This window comes from Nilaparvata lugens, chromosome 3 (assembly GCF_014356525.2).
Source record: "Nilaparvata lugens isolate BPH chromosome 3, ASM1435652v1, whole genome shotgun sequence".
Classification (NCBI taxonomy): Eukaryota; Metazoa; Arthropoda; class Insecta; order Hemiptera; family Delphacidae; genus Nilaparvata; species Nilaparvata lugens.
Genome location: NC_052506.1, coordinates 92,029,758 through 92,042,567, shown reverse-complemented (window position 1 = coordinate 92,042,567; position 12,810 = coordinate 92,029,758). Strand labels below are relative to the sequence as shown.

At 34.1% G+C, this 12,810-nt stretch overlaps 1 protein-coding gene across 5 annotated transcripts in view; it reads right to left on the bottom strand.

Annotated features, from left to right (window-relative positions):
* Positions 1 to 12,810, bottom strand: part of LOC111046209 (GTPase-activating protein skywalker) — a 103,737-nt gene that overhangs the window by 58,223 nt on the left and 32,704 nt on the right. The window lies entirely within an intron of this gene.

The following is a 12,810-nucleotide window of genomic DNA, read 5'->3' as shown; positions in this document are numbered from 1 at the left end:
AATATCAGAGAATGACAAGCCTGAAAAAGAGTCGGATTTTTAGTCGTTGGTCTTTGAATTTATATCATTTTTTGAGATGGGATGAGATGATTTCCAAACATTTTTAATCATTTAAATTATTTCCATTTTTTTATATTTCCTACACAAGACGTATAAATGTTTAATTGACGCTAGATGATTCCAAATCAACAAAAGACTGCATTTCACGATGTTTCACTATTAATCATTGAAAAAATCGTAAGATTCAGAAAACCAAATTAAATTCAAGTGAATTAAATTTTTTGAAGTATATTTATAAATAGAATCTATCAATGTGTACATTCTATCAGATTAGGAACTATACTATAATATATTCAATAGATTTCATCTATCAATGAGTTCATATAATAAAGTAATCCCAAAATCAGAAACTAAACTAGAATTTTCATTAAAATCCAGTTCAAACTGAACTTGACTACAGACGGTAAGATCGAAGTTACTTTGTATCTTGAACAATAGAATGTAAGATAGAAAACATATATGACAGAATAGGAGAAAGTAAAATAAAACTTGAAGCATATATTCATCAATACTGCTAATCGAAAGAGGAAGAAACCATCCTTCATCACTAATATTTACTTTTGAAAAATGTCAACACAAAAATCAAGTTAATACATTATCACAGGCGGAACGCAAATAAAACGAATATTGATCCACTGAGTAGGTTTTTTATGAATGAATGAAATTTGACAGTCGTTTTCATTCAGAACGAGATTTACCACCGGGTGGCTAATCTTTCCAGGATCAAAGGGCAAATGGTAAACTGCTTTTTACTGATACAAGCATTCGGGAGCACTTTCAACATTTTTTCATTGTTATTCAACTAATTATCAACAATAACAATAAGGTTAGTCCATAAAATGGTAGATATGCATGATCTGACGTTTCTTCGTGAAAAATGCGATTAGTGAATCGAATTTTGTGGTTTTATTGTTGATGAACTTGACCAATCCAACAACAGTGATTGTTAATTTTGTTATTTTTCAATGAATAAAAGTGAGTATATAAATTTTAATGACTATGACAGTAGAAAGTTATCTAGAACACCCAATGACATTTTACAGAAAGTCAAAAGTGGTCCACACGAAAATTACAAGAATTAATTAAATTTAGTTTGCCCATGCTCATAGACAGACTAGTTGATTCAGAAATACGGTATCAGCCTATAGAAAATCACTGGAAGACATTATACAAGACTATGCGTGATTCATAATAGTTATGAGAATTTTAAAACGTTGAAAACTGAATAGCTGGTTGAGTGAGTGATGAAACTATATCAAGATGTGTGCAGAAGTTGTGAAAGGAATAGCCGGACGCTGGTCCAGTGGGCCTATGCTTACACATGCTTATGCAACACTGGCTAACATCGGAATGCATGGTCCACAGAGATCTATACAGTACTACTGAAGGAATCCACCGAATCGTGCTATAAAAAGCTTCAAGTACAAGATATTGTGCGTTCTATCTGCTCTTTCTTGAAAGAATCAAAATAACAAAGCAAAAGTTCTCAACTATTGGTTGTGATCGTATCTGGTATAGTTTCCTCTTCCTCACACGAATTAGTTGAGCCATTTTACTATGAACCAAAAGTGAAAAGCTGCAAAGTGAAAAGATTCACCTTTTTTGAGGCGTTTGCATGACTAAGCACATAGGAAGTCCTTATTGAGATGTAAATGAAATTATTGATTGTCAGATAAATTTCATAATTCACCAAATAAAGTCAAGCGTGACATGTGATACATTGACTTTTTGGCGGTACGGAATTCGCCGGGCCAGCTATATATAATAAAATATTATAGAATTAAAATATTATTACAACATATTCCCAAAGTTTCATGGCGTTCTGTCAAGTAGTTTTCAAGTCTATAGGTGCGTACAGATACACGCGCCGCGAACATGAGCAATTCACTTTTAATCAGCTGATTATATCTGTATTTTTACAGGAACGGTAAGATATAGATATAAAAAGCTTGGCATCAGCTGATTAAAAGTGAATTGCTGATGTTCGCGGCGCGTAAATCTGTACGCTCCTCAAGGGGAACAAACAAACACACAGACATTCATTTTTATTTAGATAATTTAGAATATTTTGTAAATATAGCAAAACTTTGTATATCACCCTGAGCCCTTACGAATAAAAAATGTCGTGCATGGAAGATAGAATGAAAATAATGGATAAAAATAGTAAAGGATGGAGTTTGAAAGTATGTAGTTAGAATGTTTGAGCCTGGTAGTGGTCCTATAATTCACTATATTAAAAGGAATGAACGATAATAATTGCCAAGAGAACTATGAGTGAATGTAATATGATAGTAAATATAAAGAGCAATAATGATATTTCAAGTAGTTTCAATGCATGAGGTTTTTCCCAAAAGACAAATGGTTTCAACTGGTGAGAAAACAGATATCATGTCATTGGAAGCACCTTGTAACAACAGTTTTGAATTCATTCCAAAAAATAGCAATATATTTCTAGTCTTTTCTATATGAAATTGGAATCCATGAATGCGTGTAGAATGATCAGATAGAAGTAAGCTTACCGAGGGTGCACTCTTACGTAGAGATACAACGTTTTATATTCACCTGCAACAAAGATTACATCATTAATCCAACGTTTCCAAGGCTCACAATGTTTAGTAAGGAGGCAATATCGTATCATGGTAACGCAATAGGACCACTTGCAAAGTTGGAGAAATAGTGATTATGTTATAAAAGTATTGAATAGTTGAATGCTCTTAGCCAGTTACACTCACATCGATTTTTGGACGTACGATTTTTCGCCGTCATTGTAAATTCTACTGAATTGAATGGAATTTAACAAACACATAATATTTGACAAGTTATGTTCAATCTAATAGAATTTATAAGGACGACAAAAAACGTACGTCCAAAAATCGATAGCGTATGGCTAGCTACACACACATCGATTTTTGGACGTACGATTTTTTGCCGTCCTTATGAATTCTATAAGATTGAACAGATTTTTGTCAAGTTCCGTTTAATCTGGTAGAATTTATAAGGACGGCAGAAAATCGTACGTCCAAAAATCGGACTTACTGTAGTTTTTTTATTATTATGAACCCAGCTATCTACATTTTTGTGATTTAACCGTAGTATATACTTCAATAAGTTGATAAGGAATTTTTCATTCATTTATCATGGGAGACTTCCAATCCTTGTCAAGTCAGGTACGTTGCACGAACATCATGCTTGTGAGGAGATCATAGCCATCGAGTAATGATACCGTTTAACCAAGATCATTTTGTCTGTCACAGCTAAGAGAAAACTGCGCTTGAAAGAAAAGGAAGAACCAAATTGACCGAGCGAAGTGAGGTCTAAGATTTAAGTCGACGGTTTGGCATTTCTCTTAATGTTTAAATGATTATGTCTTTATGTTGCGCATTTACGGCGAAACGCGGTAATAGATTTTCATGAAATTTGACAGGTATGTTCCTTTTTAAATTGCGCGTCGACGTATATACAAGGTTTTTGGAAATTTTGCATTTCAAGGATAATATAAAAGGAAAAAGGAGCCTCCTTCATACGCCAATATTAGAGTAAAAATCAGACTATAGAATTATTCATCATAAATCAGCTGTCTAGTGGACTATAATACTACCCGTTCAAAAACATCGAACATCTTGAAAATTTATCTTTCCATCAACGTTGTAGACAGTTGCAGCCAGACCTGATAACAGGTCTCACACACACATTCCGGGACGACACGTCACGGTACGATAGAACAAAAAGCTCTATGTTTATTTAGGATTTTTTCTAGACATTTTGAATTCATAAATTATTTATCAATTTTTGAGAAAACATAACAACAGGTCAATGTAACTTACTGTGCGCGAGGTCTACTGTTCACAGAACTACTAGTAAAAATTTTATGCACGGCATTTTTCTAATATGTTCTAATCTGTAGATTATTCATGCAGATCTTGAGGACCAAGTTCCGGATTAGTGAAATTTAAATAATTAGCAGAGCTTTCCCAGCTTCAGATGGGATGCAACTTTGTGATTTGGTGATGGACAAGAGTATTTGGAATGCGTAACACGTAGCCTACGGTGACAGTCATCCTCCCTCCCACTGGTGAATTCATTGTTGGTTGAACGCAGTTCACCAATTGAAGTGTTTGCAGTCACGTCCCGTCGGCCCTGATTAGACAAATTGCTTTGGAACAAGCATGGATTACTTCAACCCAGATCCAGATTGTTATCATATTACACTATAGACATTTTTCCCTAATTGTTCCAACGATGTAGGAGATATAACTCCTAATTTGTATCGGACTTCATTAGTTGAAATTACGCCCACTTCCAATCAAACTACACTATCAATGTGTCCAAGTTTATTGCACAGTTAATAAAAACGAACGATTAATACATCGGTGCAATGTGTGTTGATACACACCTCTTTATGCGGATCAAGTGGTGGAGCATTTTAAGGAATGGTCCAGTTGCATTGGATAAACCGGTTTCTAAAATCGTAAAAGCCACATCAGGCCACACCAATTCGAAAAGTACTTTGTAAAGTAATTTAAAATTTATTTGGCGTGTTTGAGTTGCATCACTATTCGAATGGCTGATAAAGCGGAACATAAAATTGTGAAAACCTATTTGAAATATTAAAACAGAAAAATTAAAAGTATAACAAACTAGAAATCCAAACATGGAAATGAGAGATTGAACATAAAAACGAAAAACCAATCGATTGGCAGCATTTAATTTGGATTTCCTTTAATAACTATTAAAAATCTGAAGGTTTGCAAGGCTTGAGTTTTAAAGGAGAGACACTTCTTCAATCTAAAACTATTTGCTGTAAAGTTACTACACTTTTGTAACGATAATAGAAAATAAGTGTGAGAATCCAATTGCAACCACATTACCACATTCTGATACTTGACACGTAGGTGTGAGTTGCGATGTGTGAATGATATACAAACGAACACAGGACGAGTCAATGTTATGACTAACCCGTCTAAGAAACAAGATATTAGTGATGTTTTCAAGCATAATCTACTTTATTAAAGCACGATAGAACTAATCCAAACAGGTTTATTGATCTCGTTTGGTAGTGAACTGAATGAATCTTATTTATTCTTGTACATCTTCTTTCTTTAATCTCAAATCTGGTAGACTCATAAGAGCTATGGATTTTCGACGTGAATCAGTTTCAAAATTTGAAAAATCTTTTAGATGTCGATTTGATTAGGTTCGAATAGTAGTAGGTTGAAGAAAGTGTATGAAGAACCCATCTTTTGCGAGCAAGAACGTTTGGAGAATGAGGGTGAATCTGTAATATTAGAAAAGATCATTGAAACTAGTTCAATAATAGAGTCTAGAGTACCGGAAGAAAGTGGTCATCGACTTCCTAAATACTCTTTCTCCGAAAACTAGTACGCAGAGCACAGGGGGCATTACACCGTGTAGAGCTGCATTCCTAGCACCAAAATGTTGCCTGACTAGAAAAACCACTCTTCAGCTAGCCACAGCTTCTATTCGACCTTAAAACAATTTATCATGCATCGCAGGCTAGGCAAGCTCTACAAGTATTTACGTTCTAGATAAATCCATGAGGTCCTTTGGAGTTTGGCTAAAAAGTTCCAATCTTGGGTCGAGCATTGACGCAATAAAAATGATCGAAGATTATTCACAAAATAATGTTTGTTTTGTTACCAACGTTTAAAAGAACTTCAAAAAGTACTTTTATAAATAGTTGAGCCAGTTACACACACATCGATATTTGGTCGTACGATATTTTGCCGTTCCTATGAATTCTATCAGATTAAACGGAGCTTGACAAACATTACCTGTTTGACATCATATGTTTAATCTAATAGCATTTATAAGGACGGAAAAAAATCGTACGAACAAAAATTGATGTGTGAGCGCGGGTCTTTAGGAGTATTATTATTATATTTAACACTGAATAAAATTGGATAATGAATTACAGGATTCAAAGAAAAATGATTGGAGAAAGGGATGAGGAAATACTCAACAGAGAAATTGAAATTGGGAAGATGTATTTTAAAGAAAATAATGAAATATTTTCTGTGCTTCCTCATTTTATCACAGCAAATAGATTGATGAGGCATAGAATGAAGCAGCTCAACAGAGATAACTAAGAGAAGGAGAAGACACAAAAGGACAAGAGATAACTTCACAATTTTTAGGCTATTTTTATGAGAAGCAGAGTACCAAACAACAATAAGTATAATGTAAATGCTCGAATAAGGTAGCATCAAGTAGCATACAATTATTTACATTTTGAAGTTCTCACTTTCATGCCATGACAAGTTTTATAGAATGATATGACAAGTTTTATAGTAGATATCAAAAGCTTGGCAAAATTGAGACATAAAGTTTGTAGATGAGAAATATACTTTCTTCCAAACAATCGTTCTTCAAATTCCAAAGTCTTAATGCATTGTGTCAAAAATTATTGCAAGAAAGTCAACTAAGATAGTACTTCGAACATTTATCAAAAACTATACTCCAGCTTAATATAATATCTACAAGAATTTCAGAAAACACGCTTCTAACTTTGATTCTAAGCCAAATTTATTTCACATAGCTTTGAGGAAAACAAATGCTGAAAGAAGATTTGGGAAGCTAATGTCAAGGTCAGGTTTTCAAAGTGTTTCTTAACAATGAGATGTAAAAAATGATTCACCAGCTTTATGAAACTGGTTTGCATTGATATTACTGAATGGAAGATGTATAAAAGTTGGAACTAATTGTTTACAAAAAAAAACACCACCCACAATTTCAGAACCAATCCAAAAATTAATCTACATACCAGTATTTCACATTTTGAAATAATTCCAATAAATTTAACCAAGATTATCAGGCTTTGTTTCATATAAAATTTGATATTCCAACATAATGAAACGTTGCGGTTGTATGGAAGCGAACATCAGATGACTGGATAAAAACGGAATGTGTTGTGACTCATAAGCCAGTCAGTTAGTTGGCGTTTGCGTCCAGTGAAAATCCTCAAACTTAGTTATTTATAGTGAAATTAACTACCTGCATTCCTTATAAGTAACACCAAACCTCCCTAAACCTGCATTCCTTATAAGTAACACCAAACCTCACTAAACCTATTCAAACAATTTGAAAGTTCGAAGTAAATGTCACTATAGTTTGTCTCCGATACATTGAGGCAGTACTTTTTCGTTGATTAATAATACAAATCTTCACCTAAATTTGAGATTTTGAACGATAAATTTAGCTAGTTTGTCAATAAGTAACTCCACATTATCATAGAATTATTGGGCTCGGTCTGGGAACACAAAAAAGTGGTAAATTGTTAAATCACGTGACTTGTGCAAAATGTTCCCATGGAACACCATTTCAAAATCTTTGGTTAAAGCTTTTGGCGCGCACTTATGAAATTGATTTACACCAAAATGTGTAGTTTACTAGCTGGGTAAATGAACAAAGGCTGCTTTACAAACTTACCGTCTAGAAAAGTGTGCATTTCTTTCACTCCATTAATTAATCTCAAATTTTCTGTAGAGAAAAATGCATTCAACGAATGGTTATCAAACATAATTTTGTTGGTTATGTATTCTATGGCTATGCTATGTTAATCAAACTCAACAAACAAGCTATCAGCGAATGCGCAAAGAAGTAAGCAGACTACAATTCAATCGACCAGTGAGAGCTCTTCAAATTTGAACTGCCACAACTTACCAGGCTTCGACTGTGGGGCAGGAATTTGGTACTGGCACTGGTTCCTGGTACAGAATCTGTCAAAATTCTTCCCATGGGACGCGGAACGTTTTACCGGGTAAATTATGAATCAGACAATTTACCACATTTTATGTTCCCAGAACTGGCCCATTTACTCCTCTCAGAAGTGAGCATCTTATCCCAATTTCACACTAGTGGAAATTGTCGGAGTAGTTCTGTGGACCACATAAAATTTGTCTCTTATTCTTTGAAGGGCGTTGAATCAGTTGTAATGGCAAGCGCAGCCCTGAATGAGGAGGCAAGATCGATAGTGCTTGACCTCACGGTTCATCGCTTCTAATATTCCGTCCTAGTCGCCAACGAGTAGCCTATTTTCCACCTGCTGATCTACCGCATATCTGTCTCTGTCTTTCCACAAATAAACGGACCGCGTTTTTCCACGGAGCAAAAACAGCTTGCCGCTCTAGTTGATCGATGCCTCACGCTTCGCAGCGATGGATTGCTGCTGGCTTTCCCCATTCATCACAAAAACACATCGACAGTAACAAACGAGCTCAATGGAAAGCAGTCAACATGCTCCCAAACGCAATACATAATACATCATAAAATGCATAATGCTATTGGGGAAAAATGATAGTGTTATGCAAGCCAATCGAAGATTGGCGTGTGATAGTAAAAAATGACAGAAAACTGAGGTCCCCAGTCTGCGTATACAAAGCTACTATTTTCCCTATTACATCAAAAGGTGCGTACAAACTTATGCGCCACAAACAAGAGCATTTCTCCTTTCATCAACTGTTTATTATATCTGTATCTTACTGTACAAACACATATATAATATTCAATATCGGGGCACCGAGCTTCGCTCCGGAGTACAAAAGCATAGAAGCATAGTTTATATTTATTCATTTATTTATTGATACAAAGAACACAATTCTTTCAATTGATTGAGGAAGGACCAACAGGCACAGCCCAAAACTGTTCTTCCCCGAATTTTTATGTATACACTATAAATACGGTAGTCCAAAAAGTAAGTTATGTAGTCCTACACAGGCACTCGCATCTTCCGTTATCAACAGACGACGAAATCATCTGTTTTTCCAAGGGTGAATAATTATTATCCTTTTAATGTCCTTCAACGAGTTTTCCCAGGAATGAGAACATGTGCAATCGAATTTTTATATCAAGAACCTCCCATATTTCATCAAAATCGTTAGAGCCGTTTTCGAGATCTGTTGGACATAAATACCCATATAAACATATACCCAAATAAATATATACAGAAATTGCTCGCTTAATATAACAGGATAGCATCAGCTGATGAAAAGCGAAATGCACGTGTTCGTGGCGCTTAAGTATGTAGGCCTAAGCACTTATAGTAAACTCCTTTGAATACAATAATTCCAAATGAACTGATTCTAATACCGTAATTGAAATATAGAGCCACGAAATTGTACCTAATTGTATGAACAGTTTTATAAACATAAGAAATGATGACAGCCTGTTACACCTACAAACTATTATTACTACCATCTAGCTTAGGCGGTGAATGAATCGAGCAGAGAATAGAGGAAGAAGCCATATGATTGGGCAGTGGCTGACCTTTCAGAGAATGGACTCGGCCAATGGCAGAGCTTCGTCTTGAAAAGTCAACCAATGACGAACGACCAATCACATGGCTTCAGCTTCATTCACACTGAATTATCTGCTGCTCGCGATGTTCAAGCTTTCAGTTAACTAGATAATCGTTCAACAACCGAAAGTAAGAGAATTTTATCAATAAATAACCCAAAATGGTTGTGACAATTGCAATTGTCGTTTTATTAAAAATAGTACATTTCAAAATGGTTGAGTTTCTTATATGATATTAAATAATTTACATTTTTTGTCTTTATTCTCTTACACACATTTCAAAATGGTTAAACTTCTTACACAATCTTCAATATTTTACATTTTTTGTCTTTATTCTCATAAAGATGCGATTGATTAGCTTAAAAGCATTATTGAAATTTTTATTTTCAGGGAACTCACAGTTGAAAAACATGAAAAAGCAAATAATCAAGATTTCAAAATGAATGTAGCAGGAAGCACTTCTCTCATTTGCATTCATGCTCTCACTTCAATTATCAGTTCAAAAATAGAAACGTTAGTCCAAACAAAAAACAGAGCTTGTAAATGAGGCGAGATTTTTTAATTTCGATGGAAGGTTTAAAATCGAGACTAACTAATTATCAAGCTACTTTTCTTAGCATCAGTGCATAAACAAATGTCATTTTAGTGTTGAAGAGCAAATAGCAGAAATCTAAAAAAAGGCCATGACCCTAATATTGAAATGTTCAATAAAAAATGGTGTATCAATAAATTTTCAAGAACAATCAATTACCTATTGAAACTTAAAAAAGAGCCATAATTAACATCAGGTTAAGTTCTTTAGTTGATCTAATATATATTTATCTAATTTTATATTTGCTGAAGGAAATGAGAGCAATAAAAACATGAGATTTTAGACGAAACTCACAATTTTGAGCTAGAAGTTTCTACTACTTTCTGAAGTAGTTGGAGAGGCAATTCATCAATTGAGAGCACTAGCAATTAAAACATTAAGATACGAAGTAATGAATTACAAAAACTAGGCTTTGTCTGACACGAATTCCTATATTGGGTAATGGAATTCAAAAATGAAAAAAATGGAACAAGATATGATTATACTGAAATATCATCACATCTAGTAAAATTTAAAATACTACATGAAATTATGAATATTATTGAAGGCGAATAAAGCATTTGTTTTCCCTGTTTCTGTTTCATTCTAATAATAAGGACTTGAAAAAATAGATGAGAAGATTCCAATCACATTCTGAAATAATTCTTAAGTTGATGAATGAAGTACGATTTACTTTTGAAGTACCTACTTTATACTTTTATCCTTTGCATATTAATTTCATTGTAAAATTCAATAGAATTACATACTTCGAAAATCACGTAATATATTTTTTCATCAGACTATAGTTACTGAAGCATTACTTTTTCATGATATCACTATAATATCAATTCTTATGAGAAAATAAACTCCAGTACATAAAATAAAACTTATGGATTGCTGGAGGGAAATGAAATAGGTTGTTTTACTTACTGTTACGACTTTAATAATCTGTAACGACAAATTCACTATTCGGATTAAAGCATTCAAATTTTATTCAGATTCAAAGCATACATTGATAGGGTTGAGTTATAGTAATAGAAACAAAGAATCCTGATTCAACAGGTGATTTTGTTTGGTGCAACTACAGAACAATAGGACATGTTGTCTTCAAATGCTCAATGTGTCATTGGTGCGACTCAGAATTTATTTTATATTAGTATTTCGAACTGAAACTTGCAAGAGAATAGAGTACAGAATAATCTCATGATCTATAGAGACATTCCGCTAACTGGAAATCTGATCTATTGCTGAAAAAATTAAGTAAATAAGGAAGAAAGTGGAACCGATACGAAGCAACAGGAATGTGGAAATGCTGAAAGTGAACGTTGCGCGTTTCCCACGAGCAAGCAGGCAGTCTCTCCGGCCAGCGGAGCAAAGAAAAGCGACGCTGAAGTGAAGTGTGGACCCATACTTTACCAATTACATAACAAAGAGTGCAAAATAATAGCGGCAAGGCGTACAGAATAGACAGTGGAAGAGGAAGATTCTCACAGTCTGTCAACAAAACGGTTTGATCGCACTCACGGTCGCTCGAACAATACCTCCTCGAATAGAACGCCCAACAGGAAATATGAGGAAGGTTTACATCAACTGAGAATGTGAGAATTAGCATTATATCAAACAAAACTAGAACAAAATTCATAGAAATAACTTTATCAGACATTATATGATGTATTTCAATTCAATTCAGTTTATTTCCACATGAAATTACAAATTTGTACAATACAGTTAAGTGACAATAAATTAATAAATATAAAGATAAATTACTTTACTATTTTCTTTAAAATTGTAACATTATTGAAAAGTGGAATCCCCCAAGAAGACTAACGTCTGTGAATGTGGTAGAGTTCCTATAAGCAAGCTAATAACAAAAAGTAAGTTTGAAATAGTTATAAGCAAAATAATATATTTATAATACTAAGTTAAACTAACATGTATGCTAGTATGATAGAGTTCAATCTACAGACTATTGCACTTCCCTACCACTGTTTATGTCCCCATTTGTGAAGAGTGCTCAAATGGAAAGAAAGAGCAAGAGGACTCAGAGGAAAAAAAAGAAGGGGACAAAGGGGACAAAAAGGAGGACAAGAGGAAAGAAAAAAGAGCAAGAGGACTCAAGTCTGTGACAATTATTAAATTGTAGAGATTTGAGAAGCATAGGAATGGAGTAAGTCCTCGGTTCCAGCCCAACCTATTTATGTGTTTATTCATTCATTTGTTACCAGAGCCACAAATCATAATATCAGTAATATAATATGATCGAGAAAAGAAAACCGGCTAAACCCAAAACTGTTATGTCAAACTGACCTGGAGAAAAATTAATCGGAATGATGAGTTTGAAATAGATCAGATGGTGTTCAATTATGTAAAATTAACATCTATTCCAATTTCCAATGATATAACAAGTTATATGGACGTATGTTTCAAAAATAGATTTGAAATTAGAAAATGTACGGAATTAAATTTATTAAAATTCGCGAGGAAGGCCAAGACTGGACTACACCGAACAATTGAAGATGGATGTGAGATGTGCCAACTACAGAGACCACAAGAGGATGATGGATGGCAGAGAGGCATGGAGAATTGATGCCAACCAGCCCAACGGCAGTTAACCAAAGAGAGAATAAATTAAATCAAAAACTTCGAAGTCAATCACAAAGGATGAGTAATTTCCAAATTTTATAACCAAATATAATCCCACAAACTTCTCTGTAAACACAAACTCAGAGCTTCAACTATAAAAACAACTTGTACAAAGATAGCATCAGATACTAAATGAGTTGTAAATTGAGTTTTCAGTCGATAACTGATGTGTGACAGAAAGAGACACTCTCGAAGACCAAGAGGGGTAGCGACGTAAGTGAAAT